Below are 12,605 nucleotides of genomic sequence, written 5' to 3' on the forward strand. Positions count from 1 at the left end.
TTTATTTCCACACAGCCGTTTACAATGCACTCTTGCATTTTAGTTTTTTGGTGCATCCGTCAATTTAATTACTTAACATATGAACCAAAAATAACCAAACAAAAAAACTCTAAAAAAGTTTTCCCATTGACGTGACGAAGGTAAATGTTTATTGATATAAAGATTTTAGGTTTAAAGTTATATGAATGTTTTATGAATGTATTAAAATTATATGAATGTAAGTTATATGAATGTATAAACTATTCATATTAGTTTTTTTTTACTGGTCATCATGTCTTGTAATTGTTTTTTGGTTACAGTTTTTTTAATCATTTTTTCGGCTGACTAGTAAATCAAAGTTCCCTTTAGGAATATCCTACTTAATAAGTAACATTAAAGGGTTAATTGACATTCTGTGTGATGCTTAGAGTTTAGAAAGAACATGAATGTGAATCTAAATAAAAATTCTTTCTCTGAAATTACTGCAGTACCTCCATGCCCGGGTCTGACTACACCTTCCTCCACTTTCGCTGAGGTCTCAGTCGGATTATGGATTACTGCGGAGTCTTATTATCTCTCTCACCCATATGAGCAGTAATGTAGTGTGAAGGGAAGGGGTTGAGAGTTTAAATGAAGACCTCCTGCTGGTTAAGATCTCAGAACACACACCCCCTCCTCCCTCACTCACCACATTTGGGTTCTTGCATCTCTGCTTCCTGCTTCCAGACCTGGAGGGGTGGGGGGTAGTTAGGGGAGAAAAAAAACGGTGCCTTGTGATGTCGCACCATGAGCGGGGCGAGTTTGCCTCCCGTTCTCCTCTTCCTCCTTTGAGACATCCAGGAGCTCCTCAGACCCCCAGCCTTGTTAGTGAGCATGTCTGATTTGGCCCTTTCACTGTGTGTCTCACACTTTTTTTTTGCACTTCCAGTGTCGCTCTATAGAACCTACCGTCAGCTGTGATCACAGTCGTCTTTCATATTTTTTTCACAATTCCTACAACCTTTTTATCTGTCTTTCTCTCTAAACAGAGAGCACACTGTTGATTTCTTTCTCCCTCTCTGGCATCATGATCTTCATCCTTGCCATTTCTCCCTTTTAGAGAGATGCTTATCTCCCATGGATTCTGAGTTTCTTTCCTCTTCCTTCATTAAAGTTTCTGTATGTTTCTCCTCTGTATAGGCTGGTTTTGGAGGAATCGGAGGGGGTTCAGACCACAGACTAGTAGATGGTGGGTGTTCTTCGGGTTCAGCCTTCAAACAGAGTGATTGTTTGTGGAGTTCCACAGTGCTCCTCTTATGAATCTTTTGCACGTCCATCTTGGCCTGGCTGTCTGAAGATTTCAGTGAGTCCTGAAAATAGCATTACATGGCTGTCAGCTCAATTTTCTTCAGTTTTATTCTTTTCATTCAGTTCTCCTGATCGTCATCGTTTTTATAGTCAGAATGTCTTTTATTTGGCCAGTACAATGATGATAGCAGAGAGCAAGTCTTAATTTTTGAAAGTCTTAATTTTTGCATTTTGAATATATATTTGAATTTGGAGTGTTCATGAGCACAACATGAGAACATGAGCTTCACTTTTTGTAGAAAACTGATGCAAACCTGGTATGATACATCTTGTCGTTTCATATTTAAATATGCGTGAATGTAATTTCAGGGTCCCAGACAGTGTAGGAGTGTCAACATCAGGTTGACTGTGAAAATAAGGAATTAATAATGCAAGTCAGGATACAACCTTCAGACAACATGTCTTTTTTAACGCCCACATAACCAAGAAAGGTACTACAAGTTCACCATTCAGACAAAGACCAATCCTCTTAAATCCATGTGCATAAGAACACACCATAACGACCATTCTTTATATACATAATAGAAATGAAATGGAAATGTGTTTGCATCCAGCTTGTAGCTTTGAAGCTTTTAAGAACAGATACATAAGGACATATTCATGATGGAGTTATATAGATGCTGTTTGTTTTTCTTAAAGGCATCAGAGGTGTTTATGGTATAAATAAATTATCTAGATATTAAGGTGGCATGCAAGTAAAACAAAATGTAAGAAAGAGAAATCACATTTTTACACATTAAGCATCTTTTGTATAAATAAATATCGACTGTGTTTTGAAATTCTCAGTGTCATTGTGATTGTATGATTAATGGGTAATGTGTTGTTGAGCGTTTTAGTGCTGTAGCAGCACTTTGAAATGTATGCTTCCTTTCAGTGTCAACATTAATTTATGGCATATGATAATAAAAGCAGAAGAACTGCAAAAGGGAACAGTATAAATGTATCTCTCTGTTCTGGCATTGTAATGATTACCATACATACATTATACATAGCAAATCACTTTGCGATTTCTAGTATCTGCTTGATTTAAAAAGGATGTGCTGCTCTTTTACAGCCTGCTGTATGTGCATTAGCAGGACAGTCGTAAAATCTATGCTTACATTGCACTGCTGACCAAATGTGCAGGGCAACAATAAGAAAATACTCAATGCGGTACGGTTTACTTTCCTCCGAGATAGTGGGCCTCATAAATAATATGACTGAACAAACTTGCAAATGTGCTTCAGTTTCTTTTTCAAAGGAAGTATCAGAAATGGGACAATAATGTCTGGATCGCTGACTCAGTAAGTATCATTTCTGCTCACACTAGTACACTGATTGTTCCAATGGGACCAATGGATGTCAGTAATGTTATATTAGCATAATATAGGCACATACAAAAATGTGGTATTATAAGACATTCTAAAAGGATTTGCCAAAAATGTTCTTAAATGTAAAAACACCAACTAAAATATTGTTCTTGTGAGCTAAAATCAACACTTTAATTAAACATTTAGTTTAATTAGGTTCCATTAAAGGGATAGTTAGCCCCACATTGAAAATTTAAGAATTTACTCACCCTCAGGTCAGATGAGTTTATTTCTTTATCAGAACAGATTCTGAGAAATTTAGCATTATATTATTTGTTCACCAATGGATCCTTGCAGTGAATGGGTGCCAGCAGAATGAGAGTCAAAACAGATGATAAAAGCATCACAATAATCCACAAATCCATAATAATCCACATGACTCCAGTCCATCAATTAATACCTTATGAAGCAAAAAGCTGTGTGTTTGTTAATAATCTTCGATTTTAAATATATGTGAATATATGTAAATTAGGGCTGTCAAATGATTAATCACGATTAATCACATCCAAAATAAGTTTTGTTACATATATCTGTATGTGTACGGATAGATTAAATATGTTGATGCAATAATACATGCACACAAAATTATCTATTTAGAAAATATTTACATGTACTGATACATTTATATATTTATATTCTTATATTTTATATTATATCTAAATATTTTAAATATATAAACATAACAATTCTTCTTAAATATATACATGATGTGTGTGGTATTTATATATACTAATAAATTACACAGGATACACTCTTTCTACATAAAAGTATTAAACATTGCACTGTTTACCTGATGAAAAAAAAAACCCAATGTAAATATATTCTTTCTACATAAAAGTATTAAACATTGCACTGTTTACCTGATGCAATTAACAATGCACTATACTGACTATGGAAAGCAGGCAGTAACACAATTAGATTTAAACGAGGTCTGTGTAGTTTTCTATTGATCGTAGCACATCGGGAATTCCATCAACAACAAGCAGAGTTTCATGACCAGGCACACTTCCAGACACTCAGTGTAGACAAGCGAACATTTGTAGCATCAAAGAGCTAATTCAGGTGTCTGGGCTGCAGAGGGGCAGTGATGCTGTACAGTCCCTGCAAACTATTCCAGATCAGGATAGTCTGCCGCATCTTCCACAAAAAACACTTATAAATGATTTGCAAGACTGGGAACTGACCACAAATTGTGTTCAGCACTGATTTTAGAACTGGTACAATGTAATTCTTAGTGTTATATGTGTTATATGTATATAATAGGTTCTTTCTTGCATGTACTGTATTTTTGCGCAGTTTCCCCTGAGGGATTGCTAAATTAAATCTCCCTGGTCTAACTGTCTATAGCTCCGATGCTACCGTGAGATTTTAATTATTATTCCATTCTAGTTTACATGTTTTAGCGTCCAAGTATAATTGTTTCATGCCAGTTGAGTCATTAACAATAAACAATATAACGAAAAATAAAAATTCATCATAAACCTAAAACAATCTCCTCTCTGGAGAACGGCACACTGAGCTTGTTATTGCATCAAGTTGCAGGCAAATGCCAGGGTTGGTCCTCAGATGAACAGGCCCCAGGGCAATCAATGGACAATAAGATAATAGGAAGCTAATAGTGCTAGGCTAATAGTTTCTGCCAGAAGACATTCGATAACAAGGGTTTCATTTACAGTTACATTAGTTATAAGTTTTGTTGTAGTGTAGTTTTTCTCCTCTACACTAGACACATGCAGTAGAACTTTATGCTAGTAAATAAATGAACAGGTTGTGCTGAGAGAAAGGGGTAGACTTACACACCTGTGTGCAGATGTGACTAATTACCTTGTTTGTGTGAGAGTCTGTGGTTTCTTTCTCAGGAGAAAAAAAGCGTCATTTGGGACGGAGAGGAGTGCGTGTTCCGCTACTCTGTCACTAGGGCCAGTGGGAGGGGCACTGCAGGGGCGCTGGACAATTACCACAAGTCACAGGGCATCACCTCAATCAGAAGTGGCCTGGAGCAGCGCACTTTCCTGTGGCTCTATTTCCTGGGATGGTGCAATAAAAGGTGATACAACGCAACGTCCTATCAATGACATTTCTGCCAGATGCATAGACATGTGCTAAAAGTAAAAGCATTAACAAAGAAGTGCTAAAATGTACCATGGTTATACCATGTTTTTGGACATGGTACAGTGGTCATGCCAAAATTGTATGGATGTGTATCATGGTAGTACAATGGTATTCTTTAAATTACATATAAATGTATACTTGTATAGTAATCATTCAGTACCATGGTATAGGAGACACTGGGGCTTGTTGTCACACAGGGAAGTGTTACACAGGATTATATCTGAGTAAACTGTGAATAGTTTGTACCATAATTGTAATTTTTTTTTTTACACTTCATTGTCTGTGATTTCTGTTTGCCAAAACAATGGTTTTCCATTTTGTAATATAATATATTATATACTATGGTTTAATGCATTTCACGACTTTAAAAGTGTGAACCAGCTATCCAGTATATTGTGATTGGCCGAATACCTCAAGAGTGTGATGGAAAAGTTACGCCCCTCACCATACTGTGATGCCATGTCCCGGTCAAAAAACAATAAAGCCCAAACAAACAAAGCATTTGTTGTATCCAGTGGGGACATAATTACAGATTATAATGACTTATATTGTCTTTTTACACGTTGAGAATGTTGCAATCGCGCCGCGCCACGTAACCTAAAAACCATGGAGTGCATTTGTGATCAGAGAAACGACAAACAACAAGCTGCTACTCTACACTGGTGAAACACACTCGCGTTTGAATCATCAATGGCAGATCCTTTACATATTGTAAATGTAGTTACAGACTTTGAGTCAGAACAGCCCGCCATTGTAGTCTAACAGGACGCTCCCAGATCAGGAAACAGTCCTAAATAAAATGTGCTACAAAAAGCGGAATATTTGGGTTGACTGTTCCAGAACATTGTTTTAATTACACCTGTACCACTGATTTCTAGTTTGTGTCCTCTTTTGGAAGGCCAACACAAAGTATTTTGCTTTCACAGCGAAAACCCAGTGTCTTTCCACAACATGTCGAGTCGCGGCAACAACAAACTACACACGAGGAATCAAAGTTGCGCCTTGTGACTCCTTTCTTTGCATGAACTTTGGGTGGTGTTATGCCAATCCTTCCCACACAGTGATGTAGACATGTGGGGGCGTGTTTAAACAAGGCATTTTAGGAGGGCGTGGACAAGTCTTAACTTTTATAAGACTCTTTGGGTTTGGACTTCACTTTGCAACTTTAGGGATGTCTATTCACCAACATCTTGTAACACTCCAAAGGAAGGAAAAATTGAAATCATTGACCCCTTTAATATTTTATTTTATATGTTTTTTGCTTTTGTCCATTTTTATTATATTTTTTTATATATTGATATTTCTTTCTGCTGTGTTTGTTGTTTTTTATTTTGTATTTTTGTGTTTAGGTTTTAGAGTTTTAGGAAACTTTTTTTAGTACTTTTTATTTCAGTTAGTCACCAAGGCAACATTCTGTTTAAGTGTTTTACGTTTACATTTTCATCTCATATTTATTTTTTATTTTAGACTTATTTCAATTAAAGAAAAATTATTTTTTTGGGTTTTCGTTTTAGTTTAACAGTACAGCACGGGTGACAACAAACTATAAGCAATGTCACAGTAAACTTTGTAAGAAGAAAGAAGAATCTGAAGTGCGTAGTAGTTACTGTTCATTGCTCCTAGGAAAGAAGCTTCCTGCTACGCTTGCGCAGAGGAATAATGAAAGAGAGAGAATTGTCCAAGAGCATTGCCTGTGTAATTTCCGAATTGGGAACCATTCTCCCTTACCGCTCTGATATCTATGAGTTTATCATCAATCATCTCCCTTTTTTTTGTTTCATTGTAGGAGATTTTGATAAAGGAGCACTGAGGAGTGTTTGTGTTTTGAAATCTCAGTCATCTCAGTCCTCCTCTGTTTCTCTGGTTTTCTTTAGAGCTTCACACTGAAGCCCCTAGACCTCTCATGGACGTCCATTTTTGGAATCCCCTACACGGACAACGGCCCCCACACTGGAAACAGGTCTACTGGGGAAATGTGTGAATGTCTGTGTGTGTACATGGAAAAGGTTCGGGGATTACGATCACCATCATACTACAATACCGGTTCAGAAGGTTGCAGGTTTTTCAGTGTTGTGTGCTGTGTGTTTGTGTGTGTGTGTGTGTGTGTGTGTGTGTGTGTGTGTGTCATTTTATTTGTGTATGTGTACTTATGAGATATTTCAATATTATACATACTAGCACAACTGAATGTCCATTTCTAAAACGAAATGGTAAGTGTAGGTGTTCTTCTCTTTTTTTCTGAGAAGAAAAGCTACACCAACTGTTTAAAAACTGTTTTGTAGCAAAAAATATGCTAATGCAATCCCCAAGTCACCAAATCATAAACTCTCTCTCTCTCTCTCCAACCATCAAAGTTTTCCAGAAATATCCCGCGGCAACCACATGAAACAACCCACAGCTTGTGTGGCTGTGTGTGGTTGTGCATGTGGTATAATATAAATGACAGTTAGAACAGACGATGAAGAGAGAGAGAGAGAGAGAGAGAGGAGAGAAGAGAGAGAGAGACGAGAGAGAGAGTCTGGTTTCCAATAAAGGAACATAAGAAACTGTCACATACGCCACCCTTCCCCTATGAAGATTAGCTCGGGAGGGGGCTGGGTGTGTAAGCCATCGCAACTCATTTTTTCAACATGAGACTTTTACAGGGTGGAAAAGAGAGAGAAAGTAGAGACCCAGATTAAGAATGCAGACAGCTACAAATTGCTGACTGATCCTAATGATCCCTTTAGTTAATGCAAACACTTACGTAGTAACATTCCCTAATTATGTGCTGTAGCTTTAACGTACCAAGAGCGGGATGTTTTGAGGGTGAATGAGAAGTTATAACCTATTTAAGTGATTGCTAGAGAAGTTCTAACGTTGGCATAATAACTTCTATTTGCATTGTTTGTGCTGTGGACATTAATTAATACTCCAAAATGTATGGCTTGAGGAACACGTGACAATTATCTTTAAGCATTTTTAAGAGCTAACTACTAACACTAAATTTTCTAAGCATTCACACTTACAGTTTTCCCCTGTCTGATTTTTATTTCAATCCAACCACAAAATGGGGGGGGTTGGGGGGTACCTGAAGTTTTACGCTATTGTTAACTACAACCTGAAACATATAGAAGTCTTTTTCTGATTGAAATAACTGGAAAATAAAAATAAAATAATAATTAGTAAAACGAAGAAAAACCAACAGAGATTAGGAAATGTTGCCTTGGCGACTAACTGAAATAAAATAAGTTTAAGTTGATGTAATAAAATTAATAAGAAATGAAATAAAGCTAAATAGAAATATTAGCAAAATAATGAAAATGACTAACTCAAAACATAAAAATAAAATTTAAAATTCATTTCCACATCTAAATTTTCATTTTTCATTTTGCAGTGCAGAAGTAACTATTTCCTTTTGAAGATTCACGACTTCTGATTCATTGACTGCTCTAGGTAAATAAATAAATAATAAAAGGCAGTAAATGGTAAAACTATTTGTGGTACAAATCAATTTGTTTATGATTATGAATACGAAATGAAAATACCATTGTAAGGAATATACAGTATACCATATCAAGCAGCAATACAGGTGTCCATTCTTGTGTTACAAAAATGTGGATAACTATTAATATAATTAAAATACACTGGGTTAATCTTGTTCCATATCCCTAATTATCACAGAGACTTTGGGGTAGGCTCTTGTACACAATCACTAGCAACCAATTAGCATGGTCCCTAGCAATCATCCTAAGAACAACGCTAACAAAAATAAACACATAGCAGATTCTTTACGATTTCTCACGAATATTGAGCATTTAAACATTCTTGACCTTGAGTGGGTCTTGCATGAATTTAACCAAGAATCTGTGATACAGGTGCCTATGTCCCTCTGGAGGAGAGAAAGAGAGAAGAACAGTACAGTACTGTACTTGTTTAAGTGCCCACTTTTAGAAACAATATTTTGTCCTTGGGCCCAGATGTTGCCATTACTCAAATCTCCCCCACAGGTGAAACCATGACTATCCATTTAATGCAAAACTCTCAACATGTCACGTCCTAGTGATTTAGAGGCATTCAAGGCTAAGTCAAAGTGTTTTTTTGGTCACCAAAGTCCCCCTTTCAAGGAAAAGCTAGTTCACTTGGTAGCCATATTTTCAACACCTCCAAGCCTCTATTACAGGCATGTAATACTGAGACATACAGTATCTACCTGAATGAGGAAATACCAAAATCTCAAAGACTTGCTTGCCAAAAACTCACCGTTTACAGTAACAAAGCAACAAAAGTTCACCATGAACTGGTCCCATAAATGTTGTTTCTTCTTCTTATGCTCAAAATAAGCATCAGAAAAGCTTATATTTCAGGCTGAATCAGCCAATGTGCATGTACCAGTACCATGCGCACATCTCACAACACGGTTTCTGTTGTGGGACTGAGCCTAACACCAGCTGACGACTTTACCAATTGGCAAGTGACACTTTTTTTTTTTTTTTTGGAAAGTGGGACTTATTCCCACTATAGTTTGCATTGCTTTTCTCTAGTTCATAGTCAAATGACTGAAACATCTATAGGTATATACATATAATCTTTGTGCGTGGGTTTCAACACTGTGGAAGGGCTCTGAGTCTGACTCTCAAAAATGACTTTGTTTGTACCCTAATATAATTTAAGTGTTTGATCATATTAAATAATAATTACAGTAGGCAATACCAGTTAATTAAATTTTTTTACCTAATGGCATCCAGAGAATGTTTCCATCTTATTCCAATGTGTTTATTATGCATAAAATTTATTTGGATTTATCATGTACCAGCCAGTAAAGATTTTAATATTCAAAATGACTGAAAGGTTTATTGTAAATTCAGCATTTATTTTCTAGACCTGGAATTTTTGTGCTTTTGCGTGTCAACAAATGTATATAAATGTTGTAAGCATAAAAAACACTTTCTCTCACGTGCCATCTCTCAGTCATACGCAGCTTATATGGTGGGCATTTCTTTATATTTTAGTCATGAAACAAAGGTGTTTACCTCACTTTTTCCCCTAAACCATTACCCTGCAGTGAGTCATTGTTTTTGGGGCACTCTGAAAGAAACTGCTGTTATTTGTCTTATTTTGTTGAATGTTTGCTAATTAAATTAATTAAAATCATAACTTCACTATGATTTGGAATCTGCCCTTTGTATTTAGCTAGTGCACCAAGCACATTACTAATAACTGCCAATACATAGCACATCTGGAATGTTTTGTTGAATATAGTAAACGGGCATGAGAAGGCAGTTTTACTCTCCCTTAAGCTCTTTTTAGGGCCTTATTTAGGGAGAAAGCTCTCAGCTGAACTATTAGACCGTGAGGTCCCCTGCTCTGTAGAGTAAAGAGTGAGTTCCAGAGAATACCAGTTTTATACATGCAGACTGAAGTCTTTTGGGGATTGAGCTTGGGAGCCGCGTTGTCAGGGCACCCCAGTCAGCAGGTGAGTCTGCCTCTGTCATCGCATGTAGGAGCATGAGCCTTTGACAATGTTGTTTGCATATGTGTGTTTGATTATTGCTTGTGTGCACATCTGTTTTTTTTGACATTTTCCATTTGCATATGTCTTCTTGGCTGATGCTTTCTTAAAGTATTCTCTGTGCATTTATATGCTAGTTAACCCCTGAAAAGTGCATTGTCATTGTGTGTGTGTCTTTGTGCATTTAGTGTGTGTTTTGTGTCTGTTTTCGAGTTCATAAACTTTCAGGTCCTGGATGGTGGCCTGTTCCCTCGTGGTAAAAGCTGTTGTTTTGCTTGGTGCAATCTGTCGTTCTGTATGTCTCTCCAGACAACTCTCACAACACGATACCTCTCGTGTTACCTTCACCCTCTGCTTCAAACAAACAGTGCAGCTTCAGAGTGACAACCTCTCTCCTATATATGGTCAAAGACCTTTATTTTATATATCCGACGTCATAGTGTCATGTGGTCCTCACTTTTTGCCATGGCCGATTTTGTTCCCATTGCTTAATATATATATATATATATATATATATAATATATATATATATATATATATATATATATATATATATATATATATTATTGTTTAACATTTCAGTTTTGACTTATTTGTGCATAATCTATTAATTCTTGTAGTCGTCACTACACTACAAACAAATATCAATTCAAAGTTTGGTGTCAGTAAGTTTTTTTTAAATACTTTCTTTTTTTTTTTTTTTTGCAAGGACACAATAAATTACTCAAAAGTGACAGTGGAGACAATATTACGAAAGATTATACGGTTTACACAAATATTCATTTTTAACATTGATAATGACAAGAAATAATTTTCATGTTTTGCACAAATATATTGAGCAGAAACTGTTTTCAACATTGACAATAATAATGTTTCTGAGTCTCTGAGTCTCAGACTAGAGCATCAATAGAAAACAATTATTTAAAATTTAAAAATATTTCACAATACTGTTTTACTGCAATTTTGACCAAATGGAGTCTTTTGAGAATATAAGAAGAATTTGTCTGAAATAAATAAATAAATAAATAAAAAATGTTACCGATCACAAACATTTGAACATTAGTGTAGTTCAACATTTCATGACAAGCTGCAAGCCTAATCACTTTAATTCACAGTCAATGCTGCAAAAGTGCTATGAGAACACTGTCTGCCTGTCTGTATTATTGCCTGGTGTTACTGCAGAAAACTTGTGGTGGCCCTTTGTTTAGAACTCCCTTTGTACCTAAATGCACACTACTCAATTATTCAGTTACATTTGAGAGATTTGATATGGTCTGATGTGAAGTGGCTTTTCATTGCTCTCCATACATTTTTTTTCCCTGTTTCTTGGAATCGTATGAATAGCTTTGCATATTTGCAGTATTTATTGACCATATGGCAAAGGAGGATTTATAAACAACTGTAATAATGCTGCCTAAGATCCCTTGTTTTAGATCAAAGTTGCATTGGGCTAAATGAGTAGTGTTTTCAGACTACTTGTATTTTTACATTTCCAGTTTCCATTTTAATTGTAATGTTTTTTTAGGTAGTAGGTGAGTATTAAAATCAGTAACTGATGAAATCCATGCACGATAAGGATGCTGACTTAGAAGGTAGCTGAATATGTACTCTAGTAAACAAGGTATTGAAGCCTAAAAGAGCTAAAGTCTCTGGATTTTGTAGAGGTGAACATAAGACTGACCAATGTCACCTCTGTTATCATTTTTGTTGCAGCAATGAAAATGATTATAGTGCTGATATAAAAATCATGAGATGATGAAGAGAGGAAGAGAGTTAAGAGTATGCAAGTCAATTGCTTGTTCCTTTTAAGGAAATGACCTAGTATACAAAGATTTACCGTTGTTGAAAGATTCAGGAGTAATGGCCAAGGTATGACTGTACACCATTTATTTTAATAATGGCAGTAAATCATGAACATTTATTCTGAAGTCCTCCTCTTCTCTCTGAAGAGTGTGTGTGGAGAGGACGTGTGGAGTCAATAACCTCACTCTGAGATAGCTATAGTGTTAAGTGCTGTAATAAAACTACAAGGACCATGGCAGTCACTCTTCTTGGGGCCTTTCTTGTTGTGTGCTGCAAGGCTTGAGCGTTTGGTATTGGACGCATAATTACACAGAAGACAGCTCAAGAATCTTATTAGCCAAATGTTTAAAGTATAAGTCCACCCCACTATGAAAGGTATACATTAATGCTTGATGGTGTGATTTTGTGTATGTGTGTGCATATCTGAATGTGTTAAGCAGGTGAATTTTAGAGTGTAGCCTTGAGCCCGCTTGACCTCATGAATATTTCATCAGTGGACTGAGGGCATGCAGAAGAGTAGATGA

Source organism: Cyprinus carpio, chromosome A5 (assembly GCF_018340385.1).
Source record: "Cyprinus carpio isolate SPL01 chromosome A5, ASM1834038v1, whole genome shotgun sequence".
NCBI classification, from domain to species: domain Eukaryota; kingdom Metazoa; phylum Chordata; class Actinopteri; order Cypriniformes; family Cyprinidae; genus Cyprinus; species Cyprinus carpio.